The sequence below is a fragment of the Triturus cristatus genome, chromosome 2_2, assembly GCF_964204655.1.
Source record: "Triturus cristatus chromosome 2_2, aTriCri1.1, whole genome shotgun sequence".
Lineage (NCBI taxonomy): Eukaryota > Metazoa > Chordata > Amphibia > Caudata > Salamandridae > Triturus > Triturus cristatus.
The window spans coordinates 120,411,134-120,431,492 of NC_140582.1; positions in this window are offsets into that span (position 1 = coordinate 120,411,134).

Sequence of the window (20,359 nt, forward strand, 5' to 3'; positions counted from 1 at the left end):
CCCCCTACAGTGGGTACGGGTCGGTGCCATCTGCACTGGTCATGCCTGCGTTGGGGAGATCCTTGGGTCTCCCCCTGTGTCCAAGTCGTAAGGCTGCGGGTGACAGGGAGTCCGACGCGGACCCCCGAAGGCAACTTCCCGGACATTTTGCGAGACGTAAACTTCGGCTCGCACCGGCTGTCCGATGCGTGCATCGTACTGGCTCGGTCGTAAATCGCATCCATTGTACGGCACAGTTTACTTACAGATGAGACGTACGGAGCGGTTCGGACCCGGAAATGACTCGGTCAGTGAATTTCACATTGCTCGCATCGTACTTGCTCGCTTGTTCAGCTGAAAGAGTCGGGTGGAAAACACGCATAAGGCTCGTACTTTTTCCGGCCGGATGGCGTTCGGTACTCATCCTAGCGAGATCGGAATCGGCCCCTGTGTTGTTATCTAGGACCCCAGTTGACCTACAGAAATTGATTCGGCCTTTGGGGGGTTTATGACCACAAAGAGTATGGTGATTAAGAAATCTAAAACTGTTACAATGATCTGTGGGTGCAAACCAAAAGAATGTAGATCTTTCTTTATAGATAATATGCCTTTTGTTGGTGTCAACGCTTCCTGTTATTTGGGGGTCTTATTTATGAGCAATGGCTGCTGAACCCAACATGTTCCTAATGCTAAAATAGGCGGAAATACAAATGGAATTTGTAAGTTTTCATCTAAGTTGGGTAGCCGGCCAATTAAAGAAATGGTAGAGATATATATGGCTAGAGGGGTGGCAACTGCTACATACCTGGATGGCCTTTGGGGTTATATCTCTAGTAATCAATTACAACTTGATGATAACAGCTTGATCAAATGCTTACTTTGTCTACCCACCTCTGAGTCTAAATTTACTGTCCACCTAGAGATTGAATTAAAATACTTAGAGGATCTGCTTTTTGTTAAACCTCTGCTCCTTTGGTTTTCTATCTGGTCAAAAGTGCAGAATACTTTTAATAAATTGATCATTTTAGATTACTTAACCCTGGATAGTGCCTTAGGCCTTTCGTCCCTGTTGTATATCAACTCTTCTTTTAGCACTCCACTAAAATTGACAGTGTGGGATGATCCTTTTAATGTCCTGATACCAGGAATCTGATTAAAGTTACTTTTATTGGGCATAGGACAGATCTTATAATGAGCTCGTAACTGATGAAATCAACAGTCCGCATGTATATGTCTCTTTCTTCAGAGGAGGGATACTAATGATATTTGTCCAGAGTTACCAATAATCAACATCGATATGTGTTGACAGGTTCCCGGCTTTACATTGTGCACCACCTAGTAGCTTTTCCCACAATGAGGTTGTTTCCGCCTGAGTCAATCCCTTGTCCATGTGATGGTGTGAGTAAGCAGAACACTATGCAAAGACCGCCTAGACAAAAATGCACACAACAGTAAAGAGCTCTTCAACATCGTGAAGGAACTTTCCAACCCCAGCTCCAACACTAACAACATCCCACCCTCGCAAGATCTGTGCGACTCCCTTGCCACCTTATTCCATCGCAATATCGCAGAAATCCACGACAGCTTCAACACCACGACCACCCAACAACCACTGAGATCTCACCCCCACGGCCACCATTTGCAACGACCCCCCGCTCTCCTGGACCAACATGGATGACGACACCATCAAAATCATGAACACCATCCACTCCGGATCTCCGTCAGACCCTTGCCCACATCACACCATCAACAAAGTTAGCACCACCATCGCTCCGCATCTCCTGAAAGACATCAACATCTCCTTCAAGACAGCGACCTTCCCGGAGAGCTGGAAACACGCCGAGATCAACGCCTTAGTCAAAAAAACCAAGGCTGACCCCTAGGACCTCAAGAATTTCCAGCCCATCTCCCTGCTCCCGTTCCTGGCAAAGGTCATCGAGAAGACCGTCAACAGACAACTGACCCGCTACCTCGAGGAAAACAGCATCGTAGACCCATCCCAGTCTGGGTTCCGCAGCAACCACAGCACTGAAACTGCCCTCATTGCCACCACCGATGACATCAGAGCCTGCTAGACAATGGGGAAACCAAAGCCCTCATCCTCCTGGACCTGTCAGCCGCCTTTGACATGGTCTGCCACTGCACCCTACACACACACTTCCACGATGCTGTGATCCAACAGAAGGCCCTGGACTGGACCACCTCCTTCCTCTCCGGCAGAACCCAGAGAGTCCGCATCCCCCCTTTCCGCTCCGAAGCCACCAAGATCATCTGCGGCATACCCCAGGACTCATCCCTCAGCCCAACACTGTTCAACATCTACATGGCACCACTCGCCCATGTCACCCGACTGCACAACCTCAACTTCATCTCCTACACCGACGACTCCCAGCTGATACTCTCCCTCACCAAGGACCCCCACACCACCAAAACCAACCTCCACAAAGGAATGAAAGCTGTCACCGAGTGGATGAAGACCAGCCACCTGAATCTAAACTCGGACAAGACGGAAGTCTTCATCCTCGGACCCACCCCCTCAGCCTGGGACGACTCCTGGTGGCCACTGGGAACAGCTCCAACATCCACTGACCACGCACGCAACCTAGGGTTCATCCTCGACTCCATCCTCTCCATGACAAAGCAGGTCAACACTGTCTCGTCCTCCTGTTTCAACACCCTCCGCATGCTCTGCAAGATCTACAGGTGGATCCCCACCGAAACCAGAAGAACAGTCACCCAGGCCCTCGTCAGCAGCAGGTTGGACTACGGAAACGCCCTCTACGCAGGAGACTCGGCCAAACTCCTGAAATGACTACAACACATCCAGAACGCCTCTGCATGCCTGATCCTCGACATCCCTCGCTGCAGCCACATCACACCCCACCTGAGAGACCTGCACTGGCTCCCTGTCAACAAGAGGATCACCTTCAAGCTCCTCATCCACGCACACAAGGCACTCCACAACACCGTACCAGCATACCTCAACAGACGACTCAGCTTCTACACCCCAACCGCCAGCTCTGCTCTGCCGACCTCGCCCTGCCACAGTCCCCCGCATCTGAAGAGCGACCTCCGGCGGCAGATCATTCTCCCACCTTGCCGCCAAGACCTGGAACACCCTCCCAATACTCCTACGGCAGACCCAGGACCTGTTAACCTTCAGAAGACTCCGCAAGACCTGGCTATTCGAGCAGTAGCAGCACTCCCCCCCAGCGCCTTGAGACCCTCACGGGTAAGTAGTGTGCTTTACATATGTTCTGATTGATTGATTGATATGCACTCTATAATATTTTGTAGTTTTTATTCAGACTATAGGAATTACTATCTTAAACCAATTTTTGCCACACAGAATATTAGGAATTACATTTGTTGTTATTTTTAAATGATCGCCTATTGTGCTTTAATGCTGCTGCTTTTATTTAGAAGGCTATCAACTTGAGGAAGAGTATTATGTATTAAATTGTACTGGTTGTGGAAATCAGTAAATTATGTACTCAAATTATGTGCTATTCTGAACTATGCACTTTATTTCTATTCTGTTATATTTTGATATTTTTAATTATGTTTTATGTACTTTTATGACTGTTTTTCAACTAGCCAAATTAAGTTTGTATGAACTGGCTGGTTTGTGTGAGTGTGAGCGAGTGGTGTGCTGGCTGCTAGTCAATCAATCAATCAATCACATAATTTGTAAAGCGCACTACATACCCGTGAGGGTTTCAAGGCGCTGGGGGTCAGCAGGTCTTCGGTTTGTCGTAGGTAGAGGGGGAGGGTGTTCCAGGTCCTGGTGGCGCGATGGGAGAAGGATCTGCCTATGGAAGTAGTTCTCCGGATGCGTGTGACCGTGGCCAGGGCGTGGTCAGCGGAGCGGAGTTTTCTGTTGGGTACGTAGAAGGAGAGTCGACTCTTGAGATAGGCTGGGCCGGTTTTGTGGAGTGCCTTGTGTGTGTGGGTCAGGAGCTTGAAGGAGATTCTTTTGTTGACGGGGAGCCAGTGCAGGTTCCTCAGGTGGGGGGTGATGTGGTCGCAGCATGGGACGTCGAGGATCAGGCGTGCAGAGGCGTTCTGGATTCTCTGTAGTCTGTTGATGAGCTTGAACGAGGCTCTGGCGTAGAGGGTGTTTCCGTAGTCAAGTCTGCTACTGACTAGGGCCTGGGTGACTGTTTTCCTTGTGTTTGTCGGGATTCATCTGTAGATCTTGCGGAGCATGCAGAGGGTGTTGAAACAGGTGGAGGAGACTGCGTTGACTTGTTTGGTCATGGAGAGTTTCGATTCGAGGATGACTCCCAGGTTGCGTGCGTGGTCGGTGGGGTACGGGGGGGACCCCAATGACGTGGGCCATCAAGAGTCGCCCCATGCGGAGGGGTTGGACCCGAGGATGAGGATTTCCATCTTGTCTGTGTCCAGTTTGAGGCGGCTGTCCTCCATCCAGTCTGCGACGGCCTTCATTCCTTGGTGGAGGTTGGATTTGGCGGTGAGGGGGTCCTTGGTGAGGGAGAGGATCAGCTGAGTGTCATCGGCGTAGGAGATTATGTTGAGGTCGTGCTGTCGGGCGATGCGTGCTAGTGGTGCCATGTAGACGTTGAATAGCATCGGGCTGAGGGAAGATCCTTGAGGGATGCTGCAGATGATCTCGGAGGCCTCGGATCGGAACGGGGGGAGGCGGACTCTCTGAGTTCTGCCAGAGAGGAAGGAGGTGGTCCAGTCCAGGGCCTTGTCTCGGATCCCTTTCGGGAGTGGTGGGTGTAGGGTGTAGGAGAGTGCATGAGAACTTGCAGAAGGTGATTTTGAATGCTCCTTGAATGTTGTGTGGTGTGGCATCAGTGAAGTGAGAGGTGGCCATGGAAAGAACATTGAGGAGCACACCAGGATATTGTTGGGGAGGGGTTGAACCATTGTACCTGGTCCTGGGCTTAGTCCAGGAGCGAACAGGTGCAGATGGGCATGTGTTTGTCACACCTTTTATTCACCAGTGGTGCCACTTCTGTGTGCGTCTCCTGAGTGTGTGGTTTACAGCTGCCAATTAAATAGGTCCTGGGAGGAGGGAGCAGTGCAGGGTGCCATGGGTGCCATGGGTGGGTAAACCAGTTTGTGGGTTAAGGGTTATTCCTCAAGACGTTTCAGCAGAATGAATGGGAAGTGCTGCATTTGAATAAACATAGTAGTATTTGAAATTTCAAGTTTTCGTTTATTGAAAAATCAGTGGCAAACATTGCATTCCAAAACAAACCACAAAGGATGCATTGCTTTCAGCCTACTAGCACTTCAAGAATAACTTTTACAAGATATCAGAGCATTCTTCTCCTAAGCTGATAACAAACGGTGCTATTATTATGTTAATACTGCATTTCCTGGCAGATAATATGTTGGTTATTTGCAAGAACTGTTGTATTGTTAGGTGGAAGGATGCTAAATGTTCAGGCATTAACTCCTAGAATGTTTACGCAGCATTCAGTGGTACTCCATGTTAACACTGAGTTCCACCCACCATTATATGCTCATTGTATCATTAGACTTGACCAGTTTCATAGCCTGAAATGCAACTCACATGATATGGAGATATGGTATTAATAAAACATGAACCACAGACATTCGCACAATAATAAATAATAATAATAATCGGGTTTATAAAGCGCCTGGTTACACTAGACAGTGTGTCCCCACGCTGCGATGCACGTCACATTGAGGATCACGGAGACCTAACCAGGCGGAAAAAGGTGGGTTTTCAGTTTCTTCCTAAACATGCTTTCCGAGGGTTCAAGTCGAAGGTTCTCGGGAAGTTTGTTCCATAGTTGCGCCGCCAGGAAACGGAAGGAGCGCCCACCCATCCTAGCTCTCTTTACAACCGGAACGCGTACCAGTCCCCTCCCCTCAGACCTCAGGTGGCGGGCAGGAGTGTAGGGAGTAAGGAGGTTCAACAAATACACAGGAGAGGATCCCTGGATAATGTGATGACACATACACAACGTTTTAAACCATACTCGCTCTCATATAGGCAGCCAGTGGAGAAAGGCAAGAGCCGGTTTTGAGGCGGTTCTCCTCGGGTGCATCAGAATCAAACGGGCTGCAGTATTCTGAACGCATTGAAGTCTCTTAATACACCTGCCAGTAGCACCCAGATAAAGGACATTCCCGTAATCAAGACGAGATGTCACGAGGGCGTGAACTAGGGTCTTCCTAGCAGCAATGGGAAGTATATCCATGGTTTTTCGGAGACTTTTAAGGATTCCAAAGCAGGCTCCCGCGACCCTCCTGGTGTGATAGTCAAAAGATAGGTGAGGGTCCATCCAGACCCCCAGTTTTTGGCTTGGGTGCATGGGACAGGGGTTGGGCCCAAATTCTGCGGCCACCAAGCAGAGGACCATACGGATGGAGCTCTTCCCACCACCAGTACTTCTGTCTTGTCACCGTTAAGTTTTAGACAGTTTTTTTCCATCCAGGAGGCTAATTCTTGCAGGCACATCACCAGATTGGGGACTGCCGACTGTTGTTCCTGGGTCAAAGATACCACCAAAGTGTGATTAGCGATGTTACCCCCACAGAAAATGTGGATCTCAACTAGCTGTAGTGACTTGCCAATTCACACTTCTGGAACTGCCTTGCTAGCTATCTATGGCCTCATGAGTCTTCAAGGCAGTGACAGTATAAGAATGAAAATTAACCTAGTTCTAAAAGATCTGAACTCTTTCTTCAGTTCACACTCCTAGCCTCTGAGCAGTAGAGGGGCTACAGGGGTGTTATGGGGGAAACTGTCTGTCGATGTTAGTGGTCAGAGCATGTGCAATATCTCTTCTGATACCCTTGCCAACATTTTATTTATTTGGCACCCATGACACCACAGAACTGATACCCAAACTTGCAGAAGATCCATGAGCATTAGTAGTAACAGAATATTAACTAGTAACTCTCTGAGAAAGTATGTGGCATTGGTACATGAAGAATAACTACTACACGTCTGTGGTAATGTTACATGTGTTCATAGATTGCATGGTGAGTATATATTGGTTAAGTTCTTGCAGGAAACAAAGAGATCATTTAACTAGAATTCTTGTGGGAATGCCCAGTATAGCATAACAAAATTCTTCCCAATAGAATAGGAAGCTGACATATAACAGGAGTAATGGGGCTAAATCAGAACATAGAAGCAAAGTTTAGGATACATTGGAGTAATCATAGTGTGAGGGAAAAAGTATCTATTCTAAGCAAGAAGTAGTTACTCCAAGACAGTACATATGTGCACTGAGTACTGTCCATTTCAAGTGCTGGCCCTCCTTATATCCTAGTCTCCTCCTTTCCACCCTTAAATCACTGTCAGAAACCTTACACTTCTAACCCTTAAGGCCTCTGTCTCCCCAGAAGATCCACTCTTTTTGTCCTGCCTGCTGTTTGCAGCAGTGGGCACACAGTGAAATGTAACTGGTAGGAGGAGGTTTACAAGAGGTCCAACTTTAGGTATTGTGGAGTGGCTGAATAGTGTACCATGCTCACCAATCCTTTCCATCCCTCAATCTTCTCACTGTCACCTCGAATCCATACAACATCTTATCCTCTTCTGATCCCTCCTGCCACACATTTATTTCTCTTTTATTCCATCTCTACCTGTTGGTCAGATGCCTGAGGCTGGTCATACTAATAGCTCTGCTGTTCAGTTCATTTGTCCATTTCCACTAAAATTCGATATTATTGTTTTCATTCCTCTAAAACACTAATGGGTTTCTCTTTGTTGCGACAATGTCTCTAGATATCTCTCTCTTTGGTCTCTCTTTCTATGTGTTTTTTAATCTCTCTCTCTGTCTTCACTGACACTCTATTACCTTTTCTGCCTTTCTCTTTCTGGGCCTCTATCTCTAGACCACTATTTTAACCACCCATGTTGGTCTGTGCAGAGTGACAGAATGGAAGATAAATGAAGTCATTAAGGAGAATATGAGCATGAATATGCAATCTCTACTATCCATCTATCATCCTGCAACAATGTCCTTAACTATCAGTTACAAAGTCTATCATTCATTTGTGCTACACTACCTAGTCCTTCCATTACACCTCATGCTTCTCCTAATCCTTCCGGTCATCCTGCAATCGCTTAATACTCTCTTTAATTCTCTGCAAAACCTGTTAGCCCTTGACCTCCTCATTCTTCTTCATTTAGGTCTACTGGCCCATACATCACCACAAAGCCTTCCTCCTCATCCTCCAATTTGACCCGCTCATCAATCCCTTGCCTACAACCTGCCCCTTCCAACAATTTCCCATACTCCATCACAGTCCGTCAACTACATTCTCACCTCTGATCATCTCCTCTCCATCCTGCACCCCAAAACCTTTAACCTCTCTCCATTTTTCTGCATTAACCCCTTGATGAATGATTAAATAAAAAAGACAACCTAATGGAGAAGAGAAACATCTTGAGCATCTTTGTGAATTCAAGATCACCAAATATGGTACGCGGGGTCAGAGAATGTTAGTTTTTGAGAGACATAGAACTGTAGTAAAAGGAAAGGCCACCCAACTCTATCCAATGAATACACTGATCAGTGAGAATAGCCTGTAAGATTCTCAAAGAGTATGTATGGAAAAAGGTGACAGAATGTACTCTGGGGTATATGGAGCCAGAGCTCTTGACTGCCGGATTAATCAGACACAGCATTTGGAACTTGACCAACTTATCAACCAGAATCCAGTGGAGTTTAGAGACCTGTGTGGAGACTAAGGACCAGATTTTGTCCCACCAAGACTATGGACTGACCACCAAATTTACATACGAACAGACCATAGTTTGATGACGGAGGAGACTTCTTCAAATCCACCATAGTCAAACTTCTTTGTTTGTCCGACACTGTAAGGGCAGTCAGAGGATTGTCTATATGTCCGCACGTTAAATTTAAATGCGAGGACATATAGCTGTTTTTCAATGCCTGTCACTGTCAGGAAAACCCTGCTGGTAAGGGGCATTGAAAAGTACATTAAGCAGAATATTCAATAAATTATTCATACCCAGATATACAAAAGTTTTGTGCAAGCTCTAGTGTGTCCCAATTGCACCATTCCATGGGGCAAATAAAAGCATCCATCAACTTTCCGGAGCTTAATTGTTTTAGTACAGAAAGTTGAAGCCCACACAGCATCAAAATTTGATTGCACCTCAAAGTATAAACCTCCCTTTCACTTATGCATAGGGGGCATGTCGGATGGGGAAGGGTGCAAACATGCCTTACATTTCAGGCAAAGCCATATTAACTAAAATAGCCTTACATGGCTTTGCGGCATTCCTTACGCCAAGTGAAACTAGGCATATACTGTGCAATATATTGTGTTATATGGTACACCTATGTGTAACATTTGTGATTGTGAAATCACACATGTTGATTTGCTTACACTTGTGTGGGTTGCACACTTTGGACTTCTTACTGAAAATGTACAAATACCATGTCAAATATAGCAGGCTTACTTTTCACCATAGTGCAAGGCTGAGCATCAAGCTAAGTAGTCTTTTTTTTACATTTGCACAGTCGATGATGTCATCATCACATGACAATTCATAAATCTGGTATTGAACACGTTTTTGTCCTTTGCTCAATGCAGCACAGCAATTTTTCACACAAAGCTTTGTTGCATAAAGAATAATAAGTTCAGTCATCTTATTCCCAGTGTAAGAATGCGCCTTTAAGATGGGCTGCATCATCTTTAAATCTCTGAACAGCAAAACCCCCAAATTTTTCAACAGCCTGATTAACAGATATATCCCTAACCGGAATCTGAGATCCACCCACATGCACCTCCTGACAACACCCTCTTTCAAACAGAAACGTTTTGGCGGCGCTAGGTTCGCCATACTGGGTCCTAGGTACTGGAATTCTCTGCCCCTAGAGATCAAATCCTGCACAGATCTCATGACCTTCCGCAAACTGCAAAAAACATGGCTCTTTAAACAGGTGTTTGAATAACTATCTGATTCATCTCCCCACCCATCACCTACCCAAGCAGCGCCAAGAAACCAACCCGGTGAACGTGCGCTATATAAATCCAATATAACATAACATAACATAACAAGAAAGCAATATGTATATTTTCAGTTTACAGTAAAGTAATGAAGCATATTATAAATTGCCTTATAGCACTTTTGGGTAGATTTAGTAATACTTTGGGGTCCATTAGGATGGCGGTCGGAAAATCTCCACGACCACCATGGTAGTGGGAAAAGACCGCCGGCATGGACCGCGGCATAACAGCCAGTCCAATGAGGATGCTCCGCAGTCGAAACCTGACGGCGGTGGTTGGATTCTGGCGATTAACATTGTGGCGGCCGATGATGCCAGCAGCACCGCCGCAATGTCAAAAAGAGCATGTCCTGCATATCCCTGCACTGATTGGCAAGCACTGCACAGTGCCTGCCACCTGGTACAGGTACATGGTACCCAGTGCACCCACACCCCTCCAACACATTGGGGGCCCGCAATGGGCCCCCGGAAACATTCTCTGCATGCCTTTCCATGGCGGTTCCTCCGCCGCGGAATGGCTGGCTACCGCATCATAATCGTGCCGACGGTGCTTGACCCTGCTCCGCAGCAATTGTAGAGGTCCAGCTCCACCAGCCAGGCAAGTGGGCGGACTGCAACCAGCGGAAAAGTGGCAGGCGGAAAATCACACCGCGGCAGTCACGACCGCGATGCTAATCGGACCGGCGGTTTTCTGGGTTTCAATGGCGTGCGGATGGCCGCCGCTGGTACGGCAGTTGCACCGCCGGACCGGCAGCTGCCATTCGCCCGCCACCCTAATAGACCCCTTTGTCCTGGGTTTGTATTATAAAATTGATGCAAATTTATGCAAAGTGTTAAACTGGGATTTACTTTCCTGCACAAAATGTGTTGTTTTTCGCTGGAAAAAAACTCTAAAGTAATGCAAAGTAATGCTATGTATGTGTTGATTTTCATCAAGAAGGCATACCATGTGTGGTACATGGGCGTCCACATACAACCACCCATAGTTTTAAGAGAAAAACCTTACCTACTAAAAATGGTAGACAAGGCTTTGCTTCAAAAATGTACATCTCCTCGAGGCACGAGGAATAGTAAAAAAAAATCTTTTCTCCAAAGTTTTTCAACGACACATGTGTGATACATGTACAGCACAGTACAACTTTGAAAATGTTTTGAACAACATATAAGCATAGTATTTTGTACTGGTAGTGTACCGTTCCAGTGTAAAACCCATGCTAGACATCATACACAGACCATTGAGTAGTGATGCAATGGTGTGTGTGAGGCACAAGGCAGCCTAAAGTGCATAGGCACAAAGGGGAGAGAGATGCAGCACAATCTCTTAAAAGATATGGTGTAGTTCTGCTCTCTCACTTTCACACAACCCAGCACAGGAATTCTGGTTGCTATGCAACGTTGCGAGAAAAATTATTAAAGCTGGCCCTGAAGGAACAAAACAAACTATTAGGTTGCATGTTCTCATTTCATGCAATGGTCTAATTTTGAAGACTTTTTCTTCTGAAAGCAAAAACGTTCTGCCAGTGTGCTGTCTTTGTTTTTACACTGTGTCTTGATGGGTACGGGCTCTTCCTATTGTTTTGTAATGCAATGAAAATAAAAAACAACAGGAGGACCGTGAAGGTTTTAAATCAACACCCATGGACGTGCAGAGACCATTTCATGAGGGTCAGGCCGGCAGCCCCAGCCCAGCCAGCCAAACCCAGCCCATGAAACCTGAATTGGGAGGCTAATGCTCTGTCAGTCCAGTGGCCATTGCACCTCTGGGAATGGCTTTGGATAGTGCCTCTATTGATGCCCAGACTGCCTGATTATTCCTTTGGGCATTTAGCCAGAGGATCACAGCCACTGGTTGTAGGTTTTTGAAGGAAGAGGCCAGCTCCCCCCGTTAATTTCGGCAGACACAAGTGCATTAGGTAAGAGAGAGTACAGAGAGAGGAGGGAAGGAGAGGGAGTAGGAAGGTTTTGAGCTGGTTTTAATATTTTCTTTTGCCAGGTTCCCATGTTTTTTCCCTTAAGGGCTTATTTACAAGCCCCTCTGCCACCGGTGCATCACTTTTTATGATGCTTTGGCGGTGCATTGTACATAGCCATATCTACAAGGCCACACAAAGTCCCTTTGAGTGGCTTTTTATGGCCTTGTAGAAATGGTGTAAGGCAATGCAGCTCAAAGTGCTGCGTTGCCTTACTCTGTGTAAGAGGGGCGTTCCATGGGCATTGTGGTGGGTTTTCCCTCGCAACACTCATGGGTTTTGACGCATTCCCAGTTTTCCAAGGACGTGTAAACCTGGGAATGCATGAAAATTTGTATGCCTCTCTAGGGGAGGCATAACGAGGAGAAATAACTTTGTTTCTCCTCGTTTTTCCTCTTTCTATGTGTACTGCAAAAGCCTCCATGGATTGTTTTTGTAAAACAATACTGCCAATAATGCAGACACCCTTGCACTGAATTGTGAGCTTTTGATAGCTGAAAGGACAGGAATGCGCCATGTATCATGAATACAGGGCATGCCTGCCCTTTATTTTTGGCACAGGCCAGCGAAGCAAAGTGACTTGCTGAACTGCCCTGTGCCAAAAACTCATAAACGAGGCCTTAAGTTTCCAGTCAAATCCTGCCTTGATTCCATATTGAGGACAGTCAGTCAGGACAGAAATGTAAGATCCTTTTGCACAAAAAACAGAATTACTGGCTAGATATGCAATCATTAGGAATACCAATTTCCTAACTGCGATTCTCTCTGAATCGCAATTAGGAAATCAGTATTCCCAATGTATGAAACTCATTTACGGATTCCCTGTGGGTGGAAAATCGACCTACCTCATGTATATTAAAGAGCTAGGTGGCATTTTGTGACTCATTAAGAATCACAGCCATCACAGGGATGGTGATCTGCTGGGGCGGCAATATTTTGTAATGTTGTTAAAGGAAAACAGGATGCATTTAAAAAGAAAAAAGAAAATCCTTGAAGTTTCAGTTTTTGAATAGTAGGCTGTGGGCCGTGAGACATTTAAAAAAAATATTATTTACATTCCCAAAGGGGAAGGGTGGTAAAGTATTACTGTTTTGCAATCGCAATTCAGTTGCAAAACAGATATATATACAACACCAATTGGGCATTGGGAAGGGATGTTTTAAAATACAAGCCTCTTCCAAATACCGAATCACAAATGCAAAATGAGATTTGGTAACAAGTTACTGAATCGCATTTTGCCTTTTGTACAATTGAAAAATAATGTTTCTGGTCGCTGGATTCAGCTAATTGGGCCGTTTGCGACTGGAAAAATTCTTTGTACATCTGGCCCTACATTCCTAACTATATCCTGCATATAGGGCACTAGCGTGTGAGTGCATGTATGTATGCTCGCGCACAGACACAAGTGCACACATATGCGCCCTCACAGGAACAGCACACACACATGTACACATACATAAACAACCCCGCAATTCCTTATAGAAAATACCTTTTATGCTGTTTTACTAATGACTGCGAAATGCTATACCACGCAATACCCAGCACTTCAAGAAATAATTCAACACAAGCAGTATTCTCAACAGAACTGATTAGCAACAGCTGGCAAACACAATAGATGCGGCTCAGCGGCAGCATCACCTCCTTTCCACCCTGAGACTCCATGTAGCCAGGAAAGAAGAGGTGCACAGTGCCACTGAAAACAAAGGTAAGCAGCTGCAGAATAGCGAACTCACAACTCTAGTCTGCAGGAGCCTTCTTGCTGCAGCTCAGGGCCTACTTTAGCATTCTTTCACCTATAAGCTGTTGTCCCTCATCATGTTGTTAGTCAAAATGCCTCACTCGTATGATTAGAAAAAAAATTATGAAAAAAAGCATCGTAAGTGTGGTGCATAAGTATGAATGCAATTCTTATTTTTATTTATTTTTGTAATTTCATGTAGCCCAAAGAGACCCCTTGAGTATCTCATGTATACGAATGGACCATAATATACTGCATCAAACCAGATACAAGCATACGCAAATGGTTTCAAACACACATTTAACATGTTTCAAGAAACAATAGGGCATTAGAGTAAAAACAGGTGGCAAAATCAGTAATAAAATTCTGGCAGAGAATCTAGGCATTCCCAAGATGACTATGATAGTGTGCATTCTGGCAGGACATCTTTTCTTTGCTGAGCTCAAGGTGTCCGCTTCTAGTGGCATCATCCATGACCCACATAAGTTCCAGACACAGTTCTCTTGACTCAGAATCATCACCAGGCCTCCATCGGAAGAAAATCAGGGGGCAGCAACCGATCAATGAACAGCGTCCAGCTTCGTGAATGAAGGTCCGTGGCCAGTGGAGTCAGGCCCAGAGATGTTTTAATGGATGGGCAAAGTGGCCAATCACAAAAGGGCACCACTTTCCCATGGGGCCTCCAAAAAGTGAACTTTCTCTCTATTCCACATCTGCCTATTTGTCCATCTCAATCTTTATTGTATTATAGGATATTATTTGGGATCAAGGAGCCTGAATTAGTAGAAAATGGGTGGTAAAATGAAAATCTGTTTTGGACAGGGACCCCTAAAGTATGTCTTTCCCATGGCCCTCAAAATCCCTAAGATAACACTGGTCCATTTACCTCTCCGGAGATGAAGGACAATGCTGAGTGGGACCATGTGATCTCCTGGGCAATCCACACCCACACTTCTAAAGTGCCACCATCCTCTGACATGACCCTTGGCCTGGGGACAACAGCCATGTGCCACTAGCATAGAATGTGACAGAACAGTAGGAAAATGCTTGCATTAGTAAGATTGACCAATAGAGACACGTACCTGTGGGAAGACACATATCAGTGGCTTGTTGAAGGCGTGCTGTGGCCAAACATTGGCATTGGTCTCCCATTGGTTGTGGCTCAGTGGCTGAGTCACGGTGGTGGGTACTCTTTCCTTGTTCTTGGGCAGTAGGATTACCCTTGTTGGCAGCCACAGCACCAAGAGGCAGGAAGGTGCATCACCATGGTGGATGTCACTTACTAGACCAGTGTAGTATGTTGTGTTTCAAATGGTCAAGCTCATTCCATGTTCTGGAATGGAAACCTTTTTATAAAGAAAGTTGAACCCACACAGAGCAACAAAATGAGTTTGCGCCTCAAAGTATAAACCTCCTATTCATTTAAGCATAGGGAGCCTGTCTGATGGGGACTGGCGCAAACATGCCTTGGATTTAAGGCAAATCCATAGCAGCTAAAAACAGCCTTACATGGCTTTGCACCAGCCCTCACACCAAGTGAAACTAGGCGTACACTGTGCCACGAAGTCTTCCATCAATGTTAGATCAACTGTAGTTTGCTCCTGAACACTGCCAGATCTTCTCCAGTCGTGGGTGCACTTCTGATGCATAATAAAACCTTTGAACCCACTTTTTGGCTCCGGTATTCGTACACTATGTATACGCAAGAGGAGGAGAAAAAAATGTACACCCACCGAGTACTGCTGTTTTTGCTGCCGCGGGAGCGATCAGCATGGGAGATGTCAAAGTGACTGCATGTTGAGAGCCTTGAGCCGTTGGTGTTTATGCCATCCGGCAGGAGATTGTCCACAGCTGTGGCTCCTCCATTTGGCAAACGGAGTCGGAGAGGGGAGAGAGGTGGCCATGACTCCGTTTAGGATCAGATTCTGTGGAGCTCCTTCCAGGTACTGTGGTGCGCGTGTGTGCGCGGGCAAGACTCGTGTGTGTTGGTCTCAGGCTGGAGTGTTCTCCACGCGGAGACGCATGTTCACATTGTGACAAGGGCACGTCACGTGCTCGAGGATGCCGGTGCAGCCATAGCAACGCTTGTCAGCAAATCACGTTGTTCCTCAGACTCCAATCATCTGGAAGCCATTTTCTTTAGCACCGTACACCTTTTAACCCCTTCGCTGCTGCGGACATTCCGCTGCAGCGCTGGGGGGGGCAGGGGGGCAGCGCGGTGGGCCTGTGCTCATGACGGAGCCGCTCCGTCATGAGCCACAGTTGAGCTGTGCTCATGACGGAACGGTTCCGTCATGACTCCGCCCATTTGCGTTGTCGCCCCGCACAGGCGGGGAAACAGCGCCGCGCAGGCGGAGCGGCCACCAACAGGATTGTCATGACGGAACCGTTCCGTCATGAGCACAGCGCAACCGTGGCTCATGACGGAACGGTTCCGTCATGAGCAGGGAAGGGGTTAAGAGACGCTTTTTATTTATTTTGTCGGCAGCGAATATGAAAGGTACCATTTTCTTGTATTTCAGAGAGCCAAGTGATGCTTATTAGATGGTTATTACAATTTAATACAGCAGTAATTATCTGTGTTTCGAAAGCTAAAGGATTTGAGCAGGATTCATTAGGGCATTTACTGACTATAGCAACATTTATCTTAGGGGCATATGTACAAGGCCCTATCGCCATCAGAACGTCACTTTCAGTGACATTGTGATGGCGATATGGCCCTCGCCTTATTTTCAAGGCAGCATTAACCCACTTAACGTGGCTTAACGCTGCCTTGTAAATAAGGCACTCTTTCACACTATGCTTAGTGTGAAAGGGGAGGGCAAATGGTGTTGCTGTGGGCGTTCCACCGTCCAGATGACAAAACCATCATCTTTATATGGGGCACTGAGACCAAAGTTGTGCCTTTCCAAAATGTCCCATGTACAGATTTGCATATGACGCAGAATAATTTGACCCATGGTCACCCCTTGGGCTTGTTTGTACCAGTCCTTGCCATGTAAACAAATGTTGTTTTCAAGAACCAATCTCATCAGTTCCAAAATCATCTTGGTGTGTTTATATAGTGTTGCGTCCCTCACCGAGAGGGTGGACACCAATGCTATTAGGCCCTTTTCTAATGGGATACTCGTATAAGGAAAGTTAACATACAGTGTTACAAAGCAAAAATTCTCTGACCACTCAATGTCTTCCAATTTGCTCAATAGATCTCCAGTATCTCGTATGTAAGATGGAAGTTTTCATATTAAAGGCTGTAAAAATACATCTATGAATTCCGAGATCCTTTCTGTTGGTGATCTAATACCTGAGATAATGGGTCTATCCAGTGGGAAGTTTCCACTATTATGGATTTTTTGTAGAGCATATTTACATGGTGCACGTGGGCATGTATTGTAAATGTATTTATACTCCAAGTCATTGATGAGTCCTCTTGTCCGCCAGTAATTCAGTTTGGACTCAATCTCCCTCACAGTTTCCTTAACTTTATTGGTGGATAGCTTTAAATATGCTCTGGTATTCGATACCTGTCTGTTAATTTCTGTGATGTAACCTGTATTGTTAATCACAACCACGTTACCCCCTTTGTCCGCTTCCTTAATGACAATTGAGGGTGTCTTCCTAAGTGTCTCCAATGCCTCCACGGATCTATGGACATATTACATATAGCGGGCACCATACACAACTACTTGTTCACCCATACATGATTGTAAGTGAAAGGTTGACTTTTGGAATACATTTTCATATACTATCTGCTGTCAGATTTTAATACAGGGACAAGGCTTGCTACTTGATGAATGCTAGATACAATTTATATATTTTCCCATTAAAACATGTCTAAGATGGCGGCCATCTTTAACCACCACCTTTGAACTATTGTCAGTCTACGTTCTATCTTTAATATCAGCGTTATACTTCACCGATCAGGAAACTTTTCGTAACCGGTGCTTACACTTCTGGAGTCTGGGAACTCGTAGCAAAGACGTTGTACTGAATACAGGTATGTACCACACTGGATTTATTTTGGTTCTTCTAGGGGCTCCTTGGTGTTGGTTCCGGTCCTCACATTTGACAATCCGGCATTCAATGACGAGGGTTTTGGCATTTTTTCTGTCTATTTGTTTCTTTCGCTGAATATATAAACATGTTTGTAAGTTGAAGCATTACATGTGAACAGTCCAGTAGGATATTTGTGTTTTTTTCTGTGCAGTACTGATGAATTCACATAAGATTGATTTTCTAAATAGACTTGAATATGGGGATAGATCATCACTTATTATTCACCTACGATCATGGTTTAGAAACTATTAGTTGTGGCATCCACCAATATTTCTGATGCCTGTTATTAAGATACATTTTATATATGATGAATACAGATAGAAAATATCCTTCGGTTGGGGGAATATTTAGCAAACAATCTACACTCTACATCTCTTGCCTTGGTCTGGGATTGTTTAAAGGCATATGTGAGGGGAGTCACACGTCAGTATATTGTTAAACAAAATCGGTCTTATTCTGCTCGGATTGAAGGTGATCATTTGATATATATGAACCTAGAGCAGCAACATGCCCAACTAATTGTATCGAAGGATACTCAGGAAGCACGAATATATATGCAAATCATTGACATAAGAGCGAAGCTTGGCAGAAGGATTAAAGATAAAGCAGCCAGTAATTTTTTAAAGTTTAGAACTCGACAGTATGAGTATGGGGAGCGGGTTGGTCGAGTTTTGGCTTATCAACTTGCAGATCAAAGAGCTAAGGTCCACATTAAAAAAATTTTGGGGGTAAATGGTGATGTCTTCTCTAAACCGCAAGAAATTGTGGACCAGTTTAGAATATTTTACACGGATTTGTATGACGAAGTAAGTTGCTTTATTACTCAATCGGCTCTAGACTATCTTCAAGAGACTGGCTTACCTTTATTAGATTCGTCGCAAATTTTAATCTTGGAGGGCAACGCCGATTTAGCAGAACTTAATCTGGCAATTGGGGACTTACCAACTGGCAAAGCAGTGGGTGAAGATACCATCCCACTGGAATTTCATAAAACATTTAGGGATCTCTTGGCCCCTGTGCTTCTCGGTCTGGTTAACGAGATACTAGCTGGTGGTGACTCCCCCCCTCGTGGAATAAAACTAACATCATTGTTTTCCCTAAAAAAGGTAAACCTCAGGAAAATCCTAGCTCTTACAGACCAATATCCTTAATCAACTCAGATGCTAACATTTTTGCTAAGCTTCTGGCATCACGGCTGGCACCTCTGATGCATTTGCTTGTATCTGAGGTACAGCATGGTTTTATCCCAGGCAGAGATACCACCACACATATAAATACTGCCATAGCGGTTTTTGATATTGCTAATAATTTGGATCAGCAAATTGGGATGATGATGCTAGATGCCGAGAAGGCCTTCGACCGGGTTGCCTGGGGGTCTCTGTGGTCCACAATGGGGTCTTTTGGTCTCGGTCGGGGGTTTGTCTCGGCGGTTCAGAAACTTTATCATAAACCTACTGCCGTTATTAAGTATAATGGTTTTACCTCGTCTTCTTTTAGTATTTTTCGTGGTACGAGGCAAGGATGTCCGCTTTCCCCTTTACTTTTTGCCTTATATATTGAAACTTTTATTAGACATTTGCTCCATAATATGCTTATCTTACCGTTTTTTTTAATGGCATCTCTTTAAAAGTCACTGCGTATGCAGATGAAATCGCAGTCTTCTCTACTAGGCCAGCGGAAGCCACTATAGCAATAACCCAAGAGGCGCAACGGTTCGGGTCCTTTTCCGGATATAAACTTAATTTGGATAAGACCCAGTCAATTCTCAATTTTACACCGATAGCACCCCCGCCATCGTTAGGTATTAGAACTTCGGCTATGTATTTGGGTGTTTGTATCAGCTCTCGTACCGATAATATCTTTGATTTAAACTATACACCACTTTTGAAAAAGGTAGCCATTGACCTTCGTAGGTGGCACAAGCTCCCGTTGACCATTATTGGGAGGTGCAATATAGTTAAGATGAATATCTTACCTACATTTCTTTATTTTTTTCGTGCCATTCCTCTAAGAGTTCCGGTTACCTTTTTTAAATGCTTGGATAGTGTTATTGGAAGTTTTATTTGGAGCTATCGGAGAGCGAGAAGAGCGCTTAGATATATTAAGCTATCTATTGAGCAAGGTGGTTTTAGACTGCCTGATTTCAGAACTTATTTTTGGGCTGCCTTTATTAGTTGGATTCAGTGTCTGCTTAAGGGACCTGCTGTGGTTAAACCCTGGTTTGCGTATCAGCTGGCATGTGGTTTAAACTCAGGATTTTTATTGCATCGTATGCTAGACCCAAACTACTACAAGAGAGTCCGATTTAAGATTATTCGGCATATTTTTCATATTTGGCAGGACATTTGTAAAAAATGTAATATTCCGGAATGGCATGAGTTTATCTATCTTTGAGATAATACGAGGCTCCCTGGTATTTTTTCTGACTCAGTTGTACGAAATTGGCAACAACAGGGTATTACATTGCTGGGGCACCTATACGATGAACACGGTTTCAAGTCTTTTCAATCATTGTCAGAGGAATATGGGGTCACTCACAACTCATTCTTTAAATACCTACAAATTAGGAACTTCTTTATGCAGGGGGAACGTCTGTTGGTTCTCTCCCCTACAACAGA